Source organism: Echinops telfairi, unplaced genomic scaffold, assembly GCF_000313985.2.
Source record: "Echinops telfairi isolate 266 unplaced genomic scaffold, ASM31398v2 ScPeMD7_25;HRSCAF=90, whole genome shotgun sequence".
Taxonomy (NCBI): Eukaryota; Metazoa; Chordata; class Mammalia; order Afrosoricida; family Tenrecidae; genus Echinops; species Echinops telfairi.
This window is the reverse complement of record NW_022103922.1, coordinates 12,520,141-12,540,582: the sequence shown is the minus strand read 5'-3', so window position 1 is coordinate 12,540,582 and position 20,442 is coordinate 12,520,141.

The window sequence follows — 20,442 nt, the reverse complement described above, 5'->3', positions numbered from 1 at the left end:
AAAAAAAAAAAAGAATTAATGCATTAGGCAAATCTGTTGGACAAGATATTTTTAGAATGTTGAAAAGCAAGGATGTTACTTTGAGGACTAAGGTGGGCCTGACCTCAAACCATGGAAGTTTCAATTGCCTCATACGCATGTGAAAGCTGCATATTGAACAAGCCAGACATAGAAGAACTGATGCACTTGAATTGTAGTGCTGGAGAAGAACAGTGGAAGTGCCATGGCCTGGGAAAAGGACAAACTGATCTGTCTTGGAATAGTGCCAGTGGCCAGAGCTCTCCTTAGAGGTAGCAATGGTGAGACTTTCTCTTACATACTTTGGACATGTTGTCCAAAGAAACCAGATCCTGAAGAAGGACATCGTGTTTGGTAAAGTGGCACAAAAAGAGGGAAGCCCTCAACAAATGATTGACACCGTGACAGTAACAATGGGCTCAAGCAGAGGAACACTTGTGAGGATGGTGCACAACCAGGCAGTGTTTGGCTCTGTTGTGCATGTATGACCGATACAGGTCTGAAACAACAAGGTGGCACTTAACAGACACAATTTTTACTTTTTCTGTACTCTGACATTAAAATAGGAATTTACCCCTTTCTATAAGTTTCTACCATTTTATTATCAATTTATACGTGTCTCTGAACCTAAAGGCTGTATGTTAAGGATGACAGTTAGTGGAAATTCATTTTTTTAATCCATTCTAAAATCTTTTGCCCTCTTTTTAGAATCTTTTATTTATTTCCATTTAATATAATTTCTGATAAGCTGGAATTTCTACCTACATTATGATCTTTGTTTTCTATATGGATTATAAGAATTAATTCTACATCAGTGAGTTTTGGTTTTGTTTCTGTTGATTTTTTAGAGTCTTCCATTACTGTATTATTTTATGCAAAACAAATATTAATGTGTTTTCTGAAGTAATGCTCTAACTCTGTTTTCTCTGTCATTTGGAGTTAATGAAGTCTCTTGTTAGCTTGGTAGTCAGATAATTTGTGGACAAAAATTTTCTAGAGTGCTTTGAACCTAGAAAATTATTTTACATTTCATAACGATTCTGTGTGTATTTTAACACACTTCAACACAGCAACACCAAGAGCTTTCCATGATTGGACTTCACTTCTTATCAGCACAGTCTGGAAGTCTGCCCGAAGCAAAAGATTTGGTCCTTTTCTTTTCTCCCTGGGCATTCATAATAGTCTACATATGTTTCTAATAACTTAGCAGATGTTTTTTTAAGTAATCAGATGTCATTGCTTTCCCAAGCTTTTCCATTTGTGATTATCCCCCTACCCCTTTTTTTATGTTCTTTTGCTATTCTCACATCAGGAAACTGTGGTGACTAAAAAAATTGTCTTTTTTGTCTGTTTGTTTTCTTTTTTTGCCCCCCCGCCCCCCCAGCTTTTAGGAGTCTTTTATTCATTCCCATTTAATATACTTTCTCATAAGGTAGAATTTTTATCTTACAAAATCAGATCTACATCCATGAATCCAAGTCCTTTTCATTGGGGCCCTATAAAGTATGTAATGTAAAGGGTCAAAACACATACAAGAGTTTCAGAGAGCCCAGCTACTTCTTGATACCACAATTTCACTAAAATGGCATCAGTAAATCATTTAGAGAATTTATTGTGAAACATTCTAGACAAATGATCTATAAACAGTGCTATAAAGGGTTAGAAAGAACATTACTGTTAAACAAAGCCTGCATCTAGATCTATCTATAGTGTTAAGTATACATTACAGGAGACTGCCTTCCTATAATCAACTCTGTGTGTTATAAAATAATGTGCATAGGTTTTATGTCACTATATTAGTTTGACTGGGTTAAGTTCATTCCAACGATAGAAATCTCTGTTTCCAAATCTTTCATTCCAATTATCAATAATGATCAGCACATCTTGATTACATGATTGAACAATTTCAAACTAGATTGCTTGGTAGAATTCCTCAATTTCTTCTTCAAGGTAGTGCATAAAATTGAATAATAGTTGCATTGATTTTATTTTCTTTGTTATAGTGAATACTCATTTATTCTATTTTTAGGTGCTTTCCATAAGTCCTAGATCCCATAAATTTGTCATTTGAATTTTATAATTAAAGCTACACTTCTTATAATCTGCTTCCTATACATAAGAATATTTTACCCTCAGTTTCATTTTGACGAATTAGTACACCTCCTAAAAAAAAATTCTTACCAACTTACATGATCCCTGTGTATAAGACACATTTCTATCACAATCATATTAACAAGCAATGAGGGTTGTTTTCTGTTTTTTGAAAGTTAAAACCTCATTATCTTAGCTATTTGTTTTTAGTAATTACTACTCTCAACTCTCATGGATTGCTAGCATGAATAGGCCTTGAAATAAACATTTTTTATTAACTATCACAGCCCATGATCAATGAAGCAACATTGATAAATTTTCTTAACCAAGCTACTACCTTCATGCTACTTTTTGTTTGTTTGTTTGTTTGTATTGCATCTTTAAAAATTATTTTATTGAGGGCTCGTTCAATTCTCATCACAATCCATCCATCCATCCATTGTGTCGAGCACATATGCACATTTGTTGCCCTCATCATTCCCAAAACATTTGCCTCCAACTCTAGCCCCAAATATCAGTTGCTCATTTTCCCCCTCCCACCCCCCTTCCCCCTCCCTCATGAACCCTTCATAGTTCATAAATTATTATAGTTTTGTCATAAGTTACACTGTCTGATGTTTCCCTCTGTCCTCTTCTCTGCTGTCCATCCCCCAGGGAGGAGGCAATACTTAGATTCTTGTAATTGGTTCTCCCTTTCTACCCCACATTCCCTTCACCCTCCAGGCATTGCCCCTCTCACCAGTGGTCCTGAAGGAGTCATCTATCCTGGATTCCTTATGTTTCCAGTTGCTATCTGTACCAATGTACATCCTCCAGTCCAGCCAGATTTGTAAGGTAGAATTGGAATCATGATAGTGGGGCGGGGAGGAAGAATTAAAGAACTAGAGGAAAGTTATATGTTTCATCATTGCTACCCTGCACCTCAATTGGCTCGTCTCCTCCCCACAACCCCTCAGTAAGGGGGTGTTCAGTTGCCCATATAATCCTATCACAGACAACAGTGTACTTCATGATTGATTTTGCAATGTCTTATTTGACAATGTACATCACACCATTCCTTTAGCTTGTGTTTCCAGCATAGTAAATCATATGAATTTCTGATTAAAAATGGCCAACACAATTCCATTTAAGCTCACTGTTTCCTAGGATATCATTCAGACCAGAGGCTAACTGAGGAACAGACTATCAATTATCCATAGGTAAGGTCAGAATAAAGATAAAGAAAATGAAAACATGTCTAAGAGATTCAGTATTTTGAGACTATCTCAGGAGTGTATCTGATGCATTGCTCAATAATGACAGAATACCTGATTGGCTATGGAAGGACATGAAGAAGATAATTCAAACCTGATACTCCTTGATACTCACCTTCCCAACGTGATCTCTGAGGACAAAAAGGGTACAGAAGCAAATGTGAAGAAAGCTGATTGTCCCCAGCTATCAAAAGATAGAATGTCTGAGTAGAGGAAGGCAAGATTTTGACCAGGTAGGCAGCTTACGCTAGGAGCTCCTTGGAGATTGGTGAGTGGGGAGAGTTGAGGACCAAGTAGGGGCTCTGAGACTATCGGTTAATTCCCACCATAGCCCAGAGCACGATCCTGAAGCAGGAGCTGACTTCAACCCCATCTCCTGCATCTGCTCTGGAGTTATGGGGACCTGAGACTATTTCAGGAATTAACCCTGCCAGCACCACCTGTACTGCCATGGTCTCCACTACGGCTATCACCACCAGCTGCTGCACCCTGGTTCAGTGTCCAGAGATTGCCAGCTGCTCAGCAGAGGCTCTTACGGCAGTGGGTTGATACCCCAAATGAAACAGGGCATTCCCACTGCCTGTTGGAGGATACCATATTCTCTCTACTTTTCCCCTGCTCAGCCAAGTGATCCCCTGCCTTTTGTGCTATGAGTGGCGGAGATGTGCATAAGATGACAAAGGCAGCTGGGGCCTCTTTCCCACACATGCACCTGTCAGCAGTACCTCTAGCCAGGAACAGATCATCACCACCCTAACCGCGCCTACCAACCTGGTCATCTGCCTGGGCCTCAGCTGCCATGCCATGGCTGTCACACCCAAAGCTTGCCCAGCCATGCAACAGAGACTCCTGTAGCTGCGGTTTGAAAAGGGGGAGAACTTGGTTTTTCTATGTAAAACACATTCAATTCCAAGCTCTGTGGTCCTCTGTGTAACTTTGAATGTAAGCTTTCAGAGCTCTGTCCATTAACATCCTTTAACATAAGGCAGCCAGAACTAATCTTCAGAGCCCAGCCTAGGGTATTTAAAATAACAAAATGGGAAAGGCCAACAGATACTACCACTCACTGAAAGGCTGAAAATCGTGGCCTGAGAGCCCAGCCAAAAGCTGTGGCCAAACTACAAGCCTGCACCATCTTGGCCGAGGAGCATAGCTACACACACTAGCCTCACATCAGATTCCAAAACACCCCTCACTGGGCATTGAGTCACAGTAGCATCCTGCTTACATAGAAGTCTGCCCCACCACCATAGTAGATCATAGATAGTCCTCTGAAAGCACTTACCAGTCACACAGAGAAAGAGCCCAGGGCCCCTTGGTCTCCTAGAAACATGGTTCACCATTCTTCCAAAATGACATGTAAATGGCAACATACTGCAACACCCTCAACAAGGAAACAAGAAAGACAAAACACAACGATGGAGCTAATGGTGCTCATAGAAGAATCAGATGTGGAACTTCTACAAAAATAAATCTTCAGAAGGTTGCTTGGAGTAATACAGGAGACAAAGAAAGTAACACAAAATAAAGACACACTGATAGAGGAGATGAGGTTTACAATAGAGCGGATGAAGTCCATGCACCAAAGGGAAATAAATACAAGAGTTGATGGATGAGGTAACAGAAGCAAGATCATGGAGCTCATGAACAGAATAGAAGAGACAAAGAATCGTAATAGCAATCTAGAGGACAATCAGGCAGATTCTACCAAATGGGAAAGACATTCAAATGAGATCATCAAAGAGGTAGAAGAAAACCTGAGATCAATGAATGACATTTACTATGAATAGAAGCAATATTTGAATAATTCGTCTACCAGAACAAGACACAATGAAGTCAACAGCTAAATTAGAGATGGAATTTTTGTAAGCAAAAATTTCCCTACCTTAATGAATGAGAATCCGAGACTCACACAGAAAGCAGAGATGGCACCGATTAGAATAAACCCAGTGTGATGGTTATATAAATTTTAAGAGGATTAAGAGTGAAGGAGTGGAGTTAGCCTGTTCAACTCATAGCCAATGAGGCCCCTCTATGGGCATGGCCTTCTCCTGAGGATTCTGGGAACACCTGTATTCCTCCTTTGAAGAGGGAGACACTCTTTCTGTCTCTTTATCTCTCTCTGTCTCTCTGTTCAATCCCTAGGAGACATTGCAGCTGACAAGTCACATGGAGACAGGCTTATGGGAGTGAGAGGCCCAGAGCTGGAGAAGCCACATGGAGACCCCTGCCAGTGCTGAGATGCTTATACTACCACTGGATTCACAAGACTTCCCACCCATAGGCCTGTGATCTTCCTGCATTCAGCATCAATGCATATATTTCATGAGTCTGAAGAGGACTTTATAGATTGGTATCACCCATATGGACTAATATCGGACTTATGAACTTGATCTGGACTGGGCTGGAATCTTTCCTTAATGTAAAATTACTCTTTATATAAAGTTGTTCTTATACACACATGCATGTCCATGAATTTGTGTCTCCAGTCAATCCAGACTAACACCAAGAAGAACTTTCCAAAGTATATAATAGTTAAATTAGCCAACTTCGGGGAAAAAGAGGACATTTTAAGAGCAGAAAGAGAAAAAAATGCAGTCACATACAGCACTGCTCAGGTAAGAATATGCTCAGACCTATCAGAAGAAACCATGAAAATGAGGAGAGAGTGAAACCATGAAAATGAGGAGAGAGTGCAGTAACATCTTCTGAAACCTTAAAGAAAAATAAATGCCTGCCCAAGAATCCCCTACCCTACCAAACTATCTATTAAAATAGAAGGCAAGTTAGTCCATATGGGTGATACCAATCTATAAAGTCCTATTACGATTCTTTGTTTCTTCTATTCTGTTCATGAGCTCCATGATCTTGTGTTTTGCTTCTGTTACCTCATCCATCAACTCTTGTATTTCCCTTTGGTGCATGGACTTCATCCGCTCTATTGTGAATCTCATCTCCTCTATCAATGTGTCTTTATTCTGTGTTGCTTTCTTTGTCTCCTGTATTACTCCAAGCAACCTTCTGAAGATTTATTTTTGTAGAAGGTCCACATCTGATTCTTCTATGAGCACCATTAGCTCCATCGTTGTGTTTTGTCTTTCTTGTTTCCTTGTTGAGGGTGTTGCAGTATGTTGCAGAGTCAAAGCAGGAATCCAAATATCCTGACTCACAGCATTGGCCGATAGGCAGTGTCCCTAGGAGTGCAAACGATGCTGTTTAGATGGCATTGAGTCGGTTCTGAGTCATAGGGACAATAGAACAAAACACCACCCCATCCTGTGCCATGCTCACAATTTTTCTTATGTTTGAGCCCATTGTTGCAGCCACTGTGTCATTTCATCTTCTCAAGGGTCTTCCTCTTTTCCCTGGCCCTCTTCTTTACCAAGCAGAATGCCGTTTACATGTCATTTTGGAAGAACTGTGAACCATGTCCTTCTCCCGGGACTGGTCTCTCCTAATAACGTGTCCACAATATATGAGACAGAGTCATGCCATCCTTGCCTCTCAGGAGCATTCTTGCTGTACTTCCTTCAATACAGATTTGTTTTTTCTTTTGGCATTCCTTAGTCAATATTCTTGACAGTCAGTTTTCTTTGTCAGATGCATAATTTCAATGCATGCATCAATTACTCTTCAGTCTTCCTTATTCATTGTCAACATTTCACCTACATATGAGACACTGAAAATACCATGGCTTTGGGTCAGGCACACCTTAGTTCTCAAAGCAACAGCCTTACTTTTGAGTCCTTAAAAGAGGTCTTCTGTGGCTAATTTACTAAATGCAATGAGTCATTTGATTTCTGGAATGCTGCTTCCATGAGCATTGATTGTGAAACAGAAGAGAAACATATTAAATATTTACTTAATATGTAAGACGAAAACAATTTTAGAATAGGTGAATCACAGTCTAATTTGAATGTGCAGAATAGAAAGTAATGGCTTCTAAATTTCTAGGTCTGTGCTAGTTCACAGACCCACAACTCCTTGAATGAGGGCAAAACTGTGTCCTTTTGAGGAGTGACTCTGTTATACCATCAAAAGTAGACCAGAAGAGCTATCTGATGCCAGGCTAACAGTACTGATTGCCCTGATTGAGATCATAATAGAAGGGCATGGACCAAAACATGAGAAAAATGTAGAACAAACTTCTTAATTATAGAAAAGATCAGGTTTAATGGTCTGAGAGGAGCAGGTGTAATTTCCAAGATGTTATGACATCCCTCAAGGCTAGCACTAAATCCCCTTCTGAAGATCCCCTTTAAATAGAACAATAAGCATCCCTATAAACGGAGCAATAATGGGCTCAAGCCTAGGAACAGTGTTTCATTCTGTTGTGCTATGAATCAGAACCCTCTCGCTGACACCTGACAATAATAACAACATCCATTAGAAAAATACTTTTCAGAACAATCAACTATATAAAGCCAACATTTGCTCCAAAACAAAATTCAGAAGGCAGAATAGGGCAGGGAAAATGGGCAAATAGAAACAGGGAACCCACAAGGAAGTGGGAAATGTGTTACTACACTGAAGGAGGCCAATATCAAATGTATAAGTTGTTGAATGGGAAACTAATTTGTCCTGTAATGTTCACCCAAACCACAATAAAATGTTCTCCCAAAAGTTAATGACTAGATATAAAAGGTGATGACCTATTTATAATTTCAATTAGTCTTCATATTGTGTGAATCATTTCAAATAATCTAATGAAATTAATTTATTTAAATGCCCATTCTATTTATAAGGAATTGCAGTTTGTACTGAAGTGAGGGTAAGAGAAGAGCAATTTAAAGTGAAATTATTCACACAAAAAATAAGGTCTCTTGAGGAATTTTTTTAAATGATAGGATTTAGATTTTCCCCTTTATAGTCCTAACATACTGTCTAAAGAGAAAGCTGTTGCTAAGCAACATTTCTTTGCCTTATTTGGTTCCTTGTGCACCTTCATTGGAAAAGTGTTATAGCCAAATATTTTTACCAAAAATGTGACTACACTCTGAGGAAGACCTCTATTTATCCAAACTGGAAGCTCAAGAAATCATGCTCTATTTTCTGCTAATTATATAAATTTTCATCTTTGTCAGAAAACAAAATAACAAAATAAAACTATTTGGTTAATCATCTCTTTCAGGCTGTTTTCCAGCCCACGTGTCTCACTCAGGAGCACAACTTTCTACAGCCCAGTATACTAAATCCTTCTGTCCTGCATAAAACACAAGAGACACCTATTTCAGTTATCTTTCTGCAAATTAAGTGTACTTTTGATTTTAAATGGAATGAGTAAAACAGTATCACTTGTCCCACATATTTATGTGCACATTCTACATTTAACCAATTTTTATTTATAATGTTATTAGAAATTACTTGCCTACAGATTGGCAAAAATCCATAGCTAATAAAATATTGTTTTGGAGAATAGTATTTTATAAAATTACATCATTAAACAAAACATACAGGATGACTCATAAATTGAAAGGCTTTAATACATCATGGAAAATGAAAATAAAATAAAACAAAATGAAATCCACCTGTACCCATTTCCCCTCTCTAAGCTACTTTGTGATTCAAAACAACCTTACAGTGATACTGCTGAGTAGATATCCTAATTATGGATATTTTTGTTGGTTTAACATTCAAATAGTAAAGTTCACAAATCTTGTACTACAGCTGAATGTGTATTTACAAAAGAATACATTCATGTTGACAGCACTCTGACCATGGCATTAGAACACTGCTAGTGCCACAGAATATTTACTGCCCCTCCCTCTCTCTACATTTCTAAAGGGAAGTCCACTTTATAGCAATTGTCATCTATTGATTTTATTATTTATTAAAACTTCATATAAATAGAATCATAAATTAGTTAATACTTTAACTCAACATATACTCCAGAATTAGAGAGATCATTTTTCATAATTTCATTCCTACATTACATTACATTTCATCAAGATATCACATGTTTATTGATGAAAATTTATGGGTAAAAATGAAATTAGCATATTAAATATAAAATGAATTTTCCCCCTAAACCATTTTATTGGGAGTTAATACAAATGTCATATCATTCCACAGTTCAATCACCCCAAGCACTATTGTACAATTGCGACCACAATCAGTTTTAAAGCATTTTTTTCCTTCTTTATTATCATGTCCCTTAACACCAACCCCCTCCACCTGCTCCCGCCTCCCTCCCGCGAAACCCTTATTCTACTTGCTGTCCCCATAGGTTCATCAATCCTGGAATTCATAGACTGACAATCGGAAAAACAGATAACACATATTCAAAAGGTGACTCCCCGCCCATCCCAAACCACATCTGAGATAAACCCCAATATGAAAAACAATACAAAAGGTGTTGAAAGCCAGATCAGGCCTAACATACATCAGCGGGCAGGGAACGGGGGCAAGCGGCAAGGGGTGATCAACTAAATTGCCAGTAAACATATGAAGAAATGTTCACAATCACTTGCCTTCCAAGATATACAATTAAAATCAACAATAAGATACCACCATTGACAACCAAATAAGATCATAATAATACATCACATGCAAAAATAGGAATGCTGGAAAGGCCGTGGAGAGATGTGAACACTTACACATTGCTAGTGGGAATATAAATACGTATAACCACAGTGGAAAGTGCAATAGCTTTACTTCTGCTCTACTTGGAATAGAAATTCTACTTCTATTTCTATTCAACAATCCCTCTGCTGAGTAGATATCCTAAAGAAGTAAGAGTTATGGCATAATGTGAGAAGACACATGCTCCCTGCAGAATATTCACAGCAGTAAGAAGATGGAAACCACCGAAATGTCCATCAGGAGCGCGATGGATTAAGCAACTCTAGTATATACTCCCAGGGGAATATTGTTGTTAGCTGCCCATGAGTAAGCTTCAAATCATAGCAACCCTACATTCAAAAGAATGAAACACAGCCTGGTTTTGCATCCTCCTCACAATTGTTCCTATGTCTGAGCACATTGCTGCAGCCACTGTGTCAATCCATCTTGTCAAGGATCTTCCACTTGTTCGCTGCCCCTCCACTTTGCCAAACATGATGTCCTTTGCCAAGGACTGATCTCGCTTGGTAACCAAATTATGTGAGACACTATCTTACTGTCCTTGCTTTTAAGGATCACTCTGGCTGTATTTTGTCCAAGACAGATTTGTTTGATTGTGACTTTTTCCCTGAAACCATTTTATTGGGAGTTAATACCAATATTTTTCTTGTTTTGTTTTGCCAGTTTATGGTACATTCAAGATTCTTTGTCAGCACCATAATTCAAATGAATCTATTATAGTTTGGTCCTCTTTTTTTAATGGGATACTATGCATCTCTAAAAACAAACATGAAATCAAGAAACGCTTCATGGCATGGATAAGCATGGAACATTTTTCGGAATGAAAGCAGCCAATCACAAAAAGAGAGATATTATGTGAGATCCCTTTTGTAATTGGAAAAAAAACATAGAGACTTTTTTCATACCCGGGGGAACAAACTTTGGAGCTTGGCAAGGTAGGGGAGGGCAAAAGGAGGGAACATAAAGCAATGGGCTACACTACTGATGGTGCTGACTCGAAATGAAAGAGGGATGAGAGAAACAAGGAGTCAGTGAAGGATAAACTATTGGGACATTTGATTCGTAGTTTAAATTGTTGACTACAATGTTGAGGTTCTGAAAGGTAAACCCTCTCCCAGTTTACAATTAGAAATGATTAGAAAACATTTCTCTGGAGCACAGTTACAAGAAACACAAAATATGAGTAGTATTTCTCAAGACATTTGTCTAGGGTTCATGAAGTTGAAGATTTTTCATACAATTTGATAATGTATAGTCAGTAATTTCTTTAAAATAATTATTTTATGTACATATTATTTTGTTATACATCATGTTTGCTTTGATTATAGAATTAAAATAAACTATTATCCTGGTCTCTCACTCATTTTGGTGTTTATTAAATTAACACTAGGGGCTCACCTCTGGGTACTGGTACAAACAATAAGTATGAGCAAAATTATGAAGTCTACTCTCATATCAGTGGCCCTGGTACAGTGGGTACACGTTGGACTGTAAAAAAAAAGTCAGCAGTTTTTAATCTAATCTAATCTAATCTAATCTGATCCCCTCTACTTTAATTACCTAATTTAACCATAATGTAACATAACATGATATTAACAGAGATCTTTAAAAGTTCATTTATATTTGTATATTGACTCACAAGATCTCATAAGCCCTTTTAACTATATTATAATATCTTATAATATACTACAATTAAATGTTGTTGTTGTTGTTACTTGCCATCAAGTTGGTTTGGAATCATTGTGACTACCTGTGTCCAGAGTAAAATTGCTCTCTGTGATTTTCAAACCTGTGACCTTTAGGTAGCATTGCCAGGTCTGTCTAACAAGTTGTCTCTCAATGGATTCAACATGCCCACCTTTTGGCTAGTAGTTGTGCATCTGACAGTCTGCTTTGCCCAGGTACTCCTGAATATATGCATATATGAATATGCCATGTAATAAGGAATAATCTACTAGTCAGTAAACACAAGTAGACTTGAAACCATTGTTTAATCTATATAATCATTCTGGTAGAGGTCAGTTAAGGAAGATTGCATCTCTTCTGATTTTATCAATGCTTAAAAAACAAGTAGCTTTCAGATCCTTCAGAGAAACAATGAGAGTGCCAATTTGATGACTTAGATTGTATTGGGAAAGAATTTGTTGTGAGAGTGCCCTCGAGCCTCACAGCAACTCTATGTACAACAAGGAAACACTGCCCATCCTGCAACATCTTCACAATTGTTACATTCAATGAAATGAGTTACTGGTCACAGATGACTTTACAGTAGTACTGCCCGTTTGATGACCCATAGTATTTCAAGGATATATACTAAGAAGTGACAAATGTATGTTGTAATAGTTAAGAAATTGCAAAGGAAAAGGGGAGATCTGCTTCCTTAACAATACAGATCAGAACAAGAGACACCTGCTTGTATATCTGGAAGTAGCAGGGGGGTCATTGTTCAATACTTCGATTTGCTACACCAATGAACCTGCACGAAGTGTTTTAGAAAATGCATTTCATTTTTGAATTGTTGATGACTCTCTGTCCATCATCTTTTGGACACAACAGAGTATTGAGCTGTTATTTCTTGCATGCCAGCGTTTTTTTAAAAAGACAATTTTACCAAAAAAAATATCAAACATCTTCTTGTCACTTAGGTGCAGATTTATAGAGCAGATCATCAGTTCCTTTTAAAAATGCATTACCATCATCATCATTATTGTTTTAGACAAGCATATTGCTAGTTAGATAATATATACTCTTACAACAGCACCTTATAGGTCACCTTGAAGAAAATGCTCTCTATAAATTTCCTGAATAGAAATGACTATAGCTGCCTTCCTATAGCTATCATTTCAAATGAATTGGCTGTCTGTTTATTTCATTCTCCCACCAGAGGTATATAACCTTTGAAATAATGGCACCTCCCCTACTGATAGAGAATAGAAGTAGTAGCTCGCTCCTTTGGAGAAAACAACTTTCTTTTTTAAAGGTATTTTTTAAATAAATTCTTTTAAAAACATGTTATTAATATAACTAAATAATACCCTTGAATAAAAACCTTTCATTCTTTGTTTTGCAAAAGGAAAACAGGAATATAGAATTCATGGAGTTCAAAATGGTTCCCCATTCCCTACATTTTTAACATAGCTTTTAAATAGGTATATGTAAATAAAGACTGAAGTTTAATTTCTGGACACATTTACCCAAGGTTACATCATGCACTGCCATTAACCTCAATAATGGTGACGATATATTTTTAAAACAAATGTTTAATGTTCATATTTCCTACAGATTATTCTTTATCACTAAGAAAGAGGTTCACATAGAAATTTAACTTGTATGATGATGTTCTGAGATAACATTAGGAAGAGTTGCAGAAAGCAGTTGACCTTGTCTGACCTAGGCCTCAACTACATTCAATCGGATAATAAAGAACAGTCATTTAAATAGACATACGAGGCTTTACATTCACTCATTGACCCTAGCCAAGACTTCAATGGTCTGGCAGTTTGTCCTACTGAGGTAGTTTGTGTGTTGCTGTCATGGTGGAAGTATATTACTGGCATTTCAAATACCAGTAAGGTCATTCAAAATCTACAGAGTTTCCCGACTAAGAACAGACTATGAAGAAGGATTAGGCTGTCTACTTCTGAGGTGTGAGCCACTGAAAGCCTTATGAAACCCTGGATCATTGTCAGAGATAGTGCCAGAAGGCAAGACCCTCGGGTGAAAAGGCACTGAAAATATGACACTTGGAAGGATGTGTGTAAAGATTGATGTGGAAGACTGTTGCAGGGTGATACAAGTCAAAGGGCAGATAGTTGCCCAAAGGAAGGAGCTCCACAGCATCTAGCATGGTGGCTATTTGGAGTCAGAGAAGAGGACATCAACAGTCATTTAAAGTTCTTCATATGCCTTAGTTTTATAAATAGACTAAGCCTCTTACTTAAAATAATTATTATTTTGATACCATTAGTTCAGGTATAAGCAGCTGGGCATAATGAAAAATATTACACCCGAAAGTCTTGATTCTTTACCTGGTAGTTTGGAATTAAAGTTTCAAACTTAAGGGAAGAGTAGATTACATGTTTAAGGAATTCTTTTCAGAAAAAGTAATTGTATTGTACTTAGAAAGATACTGCTGGTGAAACTGTAATTTCCACTATAAAGCCTACTGATTGTTAGCTGCCTTTGGTCAGTTTGGGCTCTTGATAACTGCATGTGCAACAAAACAAATAAACAGCCCTGTGCCTGCCATCTTCTGATGTACTGGAATCCACTGTTGAGGCCAATGTGTATTTTGAGGTCCTTCCAACCACCTGGGAACCCTGGTGCCAGAGTGGTTCCACTGAGTTACTAACCACATGATCTACAGTTCCCAAAGCACCAGCCACTCCTCTGAAGAAAGACTGCGTCCTTATTCCCGTAAAGACTTAGTCTTGGGAACTCACAGAGGCAGTTCTTCTCTGTCCTATGGGCTCACTATGAGTCATCATCTCAGAGGCAATGAGTTTGGTTTTGAAACGCAGCATCTCCTCTTTCATCACAGTATTTGACAATATTGACATTGCTAAATTTAAGATGTAGATCCCTATGTCTTTCTACTAGCCTCTTTAAACTTGGAAACACCACAGAATCTTCTTCCCTATGTGTGCCCCAGGTTATATTTGAGCTAATGACAGAGCTTTCATTATTATAGCAACATACTAGACAAAGACTATGATAGACTTTGTATTACCTATAGTAAGTACAAAAGGAAGGAGAGAGAGAAAAATAGATGATGTCTATTAAACAACAACAAAAACAATTACTTCTATGATTATATAACTGGCAAGACCAAGGTCTTTGGTCACGGACAGGCTGGAGATTGTTCATTCTTATATTCCAAAATCCATAAATCAGAGAGCACAGAAGAGGTTCTTGTAATCCTGTATCCCAAACTTCTTAGATCTAGCAACAGAAAGAGTGGAGAAGTTGTAAGGAGATGTCTATTAATAGCTTAGAGAAAAAATATTTTCTAAGAAAATTAACTTCTTTTTCCCTTACGGATTTCAACTGATTAGAAGAGGCTCACCAACATTATGAAGGATCATCTGATTTGCTTAAGGAAAATGGATTTAATCAGTTGTAACTACTTCTTAGTATTATCTCTATTAGTACTTCACCAAATAACTGGAGACCATGGCCTAGCCAAGTGGATACATGAAAACAACCTGAGGACTGATACTATGACACAATATATTTTTTCCCCAATCAGGCATTCTTCAGTGTTTGTCCTCTGACTGAAATAACTATCTCTTCCATGTCTACAAAGCGAAAAATGTAGTAGACTCATCCTCACAATCATTGCTGTTTTATTTCATTGTTGTAGCCACCATATTAATCCTATTTGTTGAGAGTCTCTTTCTTCTATTCTTCACGAAGTGCAATATCCTTCTTTAGCAATTACTCTCTACTGATGTATCTGAAATAAAGTAGATAAAGTTTAATAGTTTTTTAAATAGACTTTTGGCTCTATTTCCTCCAGAACTAAGTTCTTTGTTTGCTGGAAGGTCATGGTACAAACAGTGTTCTTCATGAAACTATAGTTCAAATATACCTATGCTTTTTTCATCTTCATTTTATGTTGTTCAACTTCCATACCATATGGAGTGATCAGAAATACAGTGGCTTAGGATGGATTTTGGTTTGGGTCAGACTTATCAACATGATAGATTTGCTTTTGAAAACTTTAAGGTGGTCTTCAACAACAGGTTCTCCCAATTTAATGCATTTGTTGATTTGTTGATTTATAGACTGCTGCTTTGTTGGGTGTTGTCTGTTGTTCCAAGTAGAAGAAAATCCTTGGCTGCTTTAATTTTTTCACCATTTATTATGAATAGCTTTATAGACTCAGTTGTGAAAATGTTTGCTTTTCTTCATGTTCACGTGTAATTCTTAATGAAAGTTGTCCTTTTAATTGTTTGTTGGTTAACCTTTAGCTGTAAGTGCTATAAGCTAGATTGCATCCTCTGCAAGCTGCAGGTTGTGACTGAATCTCCCTCTAATCCTGAAACATTGTTTTTCACCATATAGTCCAACTTCATAGATACTTTTCTCAGCATACATGCTGAAAAAGAAATACCATGGGACTTCCAACTCGCCTGGAAAAATACCCCTTATCTTTCAATTCCATTTTCCCAAGTAACTTTGATGCACCATACCCATTAAGTTCTGGCAAGATGGCAATTGAGTAACACGTACCAGAGGGACTCTGCAGGAATCAGCGCAGGAGAGTGATTGAGAGGGAAATTCCACTCTGGTGGGTCACAGGAAGAGCATCATAAAGATAAGTAGACACAGATACACTAGGTATTGAGGAGCTATGTGCTTTTGGCTTACTACTCTGGAGGCCAGCTAAGGCTTAACCTTAGCCCCACCACAGTCTTGGACAGAGCCAGGCTCCTTTTGGCCAGCCTAAGCTTTACTTCAGCACAGCCACATCCTGCCGCCACCATGTCTGGGCAGGGTTTAAACCCCTCCAGCCCCACAGTCAGGTGATCAGGGGTCAGCTATTTCTTTACTTTTGTTTCTCTCTCCTCCCCTCTTCTCCCCGCCCCTCCAGTGTCAGCAGACTCATTTTTTTTCCTGCTTCTCTTTTCTCTCACACACCACTGCCTACCTCCAGGCCACTCCCTTTCACCTAGGGAAATTATGCCAGTCCTCCGCCCAGCTCAGGGAGCTCCCGGACTCTGCAGCATAACACGTGGCTGGGGAAAAGACATCAAAGGTAAAGGAAGAGGTGAAACTATCATCATCACAGATGATATGATTTTATATATGTAAATATCCCACAAGCTCCACAAGGGGAGTACCGGAAGCAATAGAGGAATATGGCAGAGCGGCATGATACAAGATCAATGAACAGAAATCTATCAGATTGCTATATACATTGGACATGACCACGGAAGGGTGCATCAAAAAGGTGGTACCCTTCACAATAGCCAAGCACAAAATGAAATATCTAAGAATATACCTGACTTTAAAAAAAAGATTTTTATGAGAATAATTACAGAACATAATTACAAGAAACCAAGAGTGACCTCAACAAATGGAAGAATATCTCATGCTCATGGATTAGAAGATTCAATATAGTAAAAATGGCAGCTCTGCCCAAGGCATTATATAAGTTTAATGCTATTCTGATACAAATACCATAATCTTTCTTCAAAGAATTGGAAAAACTGATTACTAACTTCCTATGGAGAGGGAAGAAGCCCAGAATTAACAGAGAACTCCTCAAGAAGAAGGACAGAGCAGGAGGACTTGCTTTACCTGACTATAGCACCAATTATACATACAGCCACTGTGGTCAAAACAGCATGGTATTGGTATAATAACAGATACTCAGACCAATGGAAATGAACTAAAAACAAAGAAATAAAATCATCAACATACAGACAACTGATATTTGAAAAGGGCCCAAAAAACATCAAATGGGAAGCAGATGCCCTCTTCAAAAAGTGATGCTGGGAAAAATGTATATCTACCTGCAGAAAAATGAAGCAAGACCCTTACCTCACTCCATGCACAAGAATAAACTCAAGGTGGATCACAGATCTTAAAGTAAAACCCCAAACTATTAAGGCCATCAATGAGGGAGTTGGGATAAACCTGAAAACTTTGGTGCAGGGAATGCATAGGCTATTGGAAATAAGGAAGGACACAAATACAGATGTGGCACAAATTAACAAGTGAGATACAGTAAAGGTAAAACATCTGTGTACATTGGAAGAATTCACCAAGATAGTAATAAGAGAGCCCACGGACTGGGAAGACATCTTTAGCAATGACACATTAAAGGTCTTATTACTAAAATCTACAGTACTCTGCTAGCTTACAAAAAGGAAAAAAAACAAAAACAAAACTAATTGCCCACTGGGGAGGTGGGCAAAGGACCTGAACAGAAGTTTCACAAGGGCAGAAATCAGAATAAACATATGAGAAAATGGTACCGATAATTAGCTATAAGAGAAATGTAAATTAAAACGACTATCAGATGCCACCTAATACCCTCAAAGACAGCCCAGTTCAAAAAAATCAGAAAGGAACACGTGTTGGAGGGGCTGTGGGGAGATAGGAACTCTCATCCACTGCTGGTCATTATTTCACTATGGAAATCGATTTAGCCATATCTAAAACAGATGTAAATTGAGCTACCATATGACCCAGCAATCCCCCTGCTGGGCATATAGCCAGAAGAGGCAAGAAACAAATCACGGCAGACATCTGTGCTCCAATGTTCATCGTGGCACAGTTCACCATCACAAGGAGTTGGAAACAACCCAAATTTCCATCAATGGGCAAATGGATTAAAAAACAGTGGTACGTACATAAAATGGGGTACTATGCACCCCTAAAAATCAGGGATGAACACATGAAGCACCTTGCCACTTGGGAATAATTGGAGGAAACTATGCTAAACAAACTAGCCTAAACACAAAAGGACAAGTACAACATGAGTCCACTGAGCTAAGCTTAAATATGCAAGAAGGGCATAGGGAAAAATCTACTATATATATATGTTCCTGGGGTGAGATCCAGGTACTATGGCAGCAGCCAGACCCAATCCAGGGATAATATGGCAGCCTATTAAAAAGGAGGGAAAAAGAAAGGAAAAAAAACAACCTAAAAAGGCATGTAGTGGGGGAATAGGGCAACTAACCCACCCAAGGGGAAGATGTTGTTTACATCTCCACAAGAGAGGGAGAGAGGGATCAGTCTTTAAGCTGGTGCACCAAAATGTGAATGCAACATACTGGCGTGAAGCAAGGAACCAATAAAGAGGTCTGAGGGGCCAGCCCCAATCCCAACTACGTGGACACCCTCCTCCCCCTAGACTAATTCACTTAAGAGGACACTACAGTTACACTCAGGGAGAGGGACACAACTGGTCAGAGCACATAGGAGCAAATGAAGAGGGAAGGAGAGAGTGGAACACATCCTGCCCCACCAAGCCTTAAGGATGATACTCCTGCTCAGAGCAGCCAAATGCAGAGAGGACTATAGGGCCAGCCCCACCATGAGAAACAACGTCCCTCACTGACCTGTAGCACTACGAGGGACAACATGGGAGACACAGTGCAGGAATTGTGCCTGATCAGGCCCCATTACACTGGGGCAAAACACTAAGGATGCACCACAGCAGCAAGGGGAGCAAAGCAATGAAGTCTCGGGGAATACCAAAAATAGATTTTGGGGCCAGGGTGTGGCCCCATCAGATTTACTGGAAAACACTCCTAAAGGCCTGGAACTATTTATAGGCTTTGTTGGTGGTGGTGGTGGTGGTGATTTTTTTTTGCTTTTTTGTTGTTGTTGTTTTGTTCTGCTCTGTCTTTTATTTGGGCTTATTATGGTCTCTGCATATCTATCTAGATAAGATAGGCAGGATAAATAATCTGGGGGAGAAAAACAATGGGACCTATGGTTCTAGGGGAACATGGGAGAGGGAGAGGTGGGAGAAAGGAAGTGGGCGTTAAACCCAGGGGAAAGGGAACAACAAGTTATCTAAAATCGATGTCATGGTGAGTGTAGGATGCCTGATAGGGTTTGATCAAGGCCAATGTAACCAAGAGGAATTATTCAAACCTGAATGAAGGTTGAACATGATGATAGTGGGACAAGAGGAGAGTAAAAGAAAATAGAGGAAAGAACTAGGAGGCAAAGGACATTTATAGAGGTCTAAATAAATGCATGCACATATGTAAATATATTTATATATAACAACAGGGAACTAGATCTATGTACATATATTTGTATGTTAAGTATTAAGGTAGCAGATGGACATTGGATCTCTAACAAGTACTCGCTCAAAGCAAGAACATTTTGTTCCAATAATCTGGCATTCCACGATGCATTCCACGATCACAGGAGACAAAATGGGTGCTTAAGTAAATGTGATGAAGAAAACTGATGGTGCCCGGCTATCAAAAGATATAGTGTCTGGGATCTTAAAGGCTTGAAAATAAACAAGCGGACATCTAGCTCAGAAGCAACAAAGTCCACATGGAAGAAGCACACCAGCCTGTGTGATCATGAGGTGTTGAGGGGATCAGGTATCAGGCATCAAAGACCTAAAACAAAAATCATATGAATGTGAATGAGGGGGACTGTGGAGTGGAGACCCAAAGCCCATCTGTAGACAACTGGACATCGCCTTACAGAAGGGTCACAAGGAAGAAACAAACAAGTCAGGGTGCAGTATAGCACTGACAAATTATACAACTTTCCTCTGGTTCTTTAATGCTTCTCTCTTCCACCCCCCACCCAATATCATGATCCTAATTCTACCTTAAAAATCTGGCTAGGAAGGTGGTCACACAGTGATGGTTTTTGTTATTTGGTGTCTGCTGCCTGTTCCCTTCAGCACGTCGGGTTCGCGCAGGCTCGTGTGCTTCTTCTCTGTGGACTTTGCTGTTTCTGAGCTAGATGGCCGCTTGTTTGCCTACAAGCCTTTAAGACCCCAGAC